This window comes from Daktulosphaira vitifoliae, unplaced genomic scaffold (genome assembly GCF_025091365.1).
Source record: "Daktulosphaira vitifoliae isolate Bord-2020 unplaced genomic scaffold, ASM2509136v1 Scaffold_4, whole genome shotgun sequence".
Taxonomy (NCBI): domain Eukaryota; kingdom Metazoa; phylum Arthropoda; class Insecta; order Hemiptera; family Phylloxeridae; genus Daktulosphaira; species Daktulosphaira vitifoliae.
The window spans coordinates 5,372,489-5,374,607 of record NW_026099575.1 but is presented as its reverse complement, the minus strand read 5'-3'; the positions used below and the strand labels follow the sequence as shown (position 1 = coordinate 5,374,607).

The following is a 2,119-nucleotide window of genomic DNA, read 5'->3' as shown; positions in this document are numbered from 1 at the left end:
ATAGTATTTAAAGCATTTATGTAACTGTTGTTCGCACTCCAAAATGATGGATCAATTTTTAAAAAACCAGTGTTCAGATTAAATAGTTGTAAATTTGATGGTAACTTACTACCAGTTATTTCGTGGAAATAATTACCAATAAGATAAATATTAGTTCGTAATACTTTAAAAGACGCTAAAAGTATTGTACATTTGTGATTAAAACGTATCATTTAATTTATAATAATAAACAGGTAAAATATATTTAACATAATAAACAAATTGTGTGCTGCATTTATACGACACAAATTATGTCAGTTGTCGAAAATAACTCAAATATTCTTATCTTTAATAATAATATAATTGGTACTATCTTAAAGTAATTCAGTAAACCAAAATTGATATATTGATACGACAAAATGTAATAATACAATCAATTTTGTTAAATTTGTAATTAATCATTAATTAACTGTCCATAAAATAANTATACAATAATAATATAATTTAATTATTGCTAAAATATTTTTTTTAAAGTTATTATTATTTAAAAAAAAAATAAATTAAAAATTGTTAATAACAATTAAATTAAACTGTTAGGTTTGTAATTAATCATTAATTAACTGTCCATAAAATAATAAATCTAATATAATTATCGTACTTGGCATAAAAAATTAAACTTCTAGAATCTTTTTTTAAACGAATATGCGTTTTCCAAAAAATAAAATGAAAATAAATAATTAAAAATCAACAAAATCAGTTATAACGTATTTTAAGACTTTTACATGTTTTTTACTGTATGTAGTGTTTTTGTGGGCTATTTATTGAGAAAACAACATTGAAGTTATTATTTTTGAATTTCTTGTAAAATTTCCTTTACTTGAGTTTTACTTTTATTATTCTAAGTTAAGAGAAAAAAAAGTTATGAGACATAGATCAGTTATTTCTATTAAATTTGACTCTTCGACTCAACTTAATAGGCCCGGGGGCACGGGTTAACCTTAACGGATCGGTCCCAAATTTTGCACAGCTCATTTTTTTTACCATTAAAAAAAAATTAAGGGGTAGCGTAAAGAAAAAAAAGACATTCGATTTTTGAGGGCCACCCTAATATATATATATATATATATATATATAAATGTCCAAAGAAAGAGGTTTATAAATAGTATTTATCATAAAAATTTATATTGATCCATACATCGTACAAAAATTATAGCATTATAAAGTTAAAAATATAAAAACAAATTTTTATATGGAATGAAAGAGGTATATAAATATTATTCCTCATAAAAAAAATTGTATTGATCTATACATTTTTGAAAAGTTATATATAATAAAGTCAAAAATGTAAAATATAAAATCGAGAATTTTCACCATAAAGACAAAATGAAGTTCGAAATTTTGTTTTTCTATACTAAATTATATTACATAAGCTTTAATTTAAGATATATATAAACGTGTCAGTATTTCCGTGTATTAAACGTGTCAGGAACACTTTCAAAAGTTAAATTGAAAAAGTTGTCATTTTGAATCCCCCCCTGTAATTAAGTAAAGAGTCAGATTTATAAAAAAAATATACTAAATGATAGGTAAAGACATCATACATCTATAAAATTAGATAAATTATATTGATTTGGTAATTTTTGAAAAAGTTATGGCTGTTTTTAGAAAAAAAAATTGAAAAAATTAGATTTTTAAATTTGAATTTTTTTTTTGGAGATTTCCCCCATTTACGAGGAACGAACAAAATTTTTTCAATTTTTGAAGGTAATATATTCGACTAGATAAGATTTGTGATCTTGTGACTTATCGTTGAAAGATATCGGTTAGGTGAGAGCTGAGAAAATATGGTAACAGTTACAAAAAAAAATATAAAAAAAAAAACTCATCATAGTAAAGCCAATACCTTCTCAGTTTCGCATCGAAGCTAAAATATTCTTAATACTTATATATAAATATACATATATATTAAATTTGTCAAAAATACATTTTAATTTTTTGGAGATTTCCCCCATTTACGGTAAATTATGAAATTTTTGAGAGTAATGTCTTCGAATAGGTATGATTTGTGATCTTTTGACGTATCGTTGAAGAAATTGGTTTGGTGAGAGCTGAGAAAAAATGGTAACAGACAAAAAAAAAA

General features: G+C 23.1%; 1 protein-coding gene across 1 annotated transcript in view; it reads right to left on the bottom strand.

Annotated features, from left to right (window-relative positions):
* The window catches only part of LOC126905121 (aminopeptidase N-like), an 11,412-nt gene that overhangs the window by 2,479 nt on the left and 6,814 nt on the right, over positions 1-2,119 (bottom strand). The gene's annotated exons all lie outside the window — the stretch shown is intronic.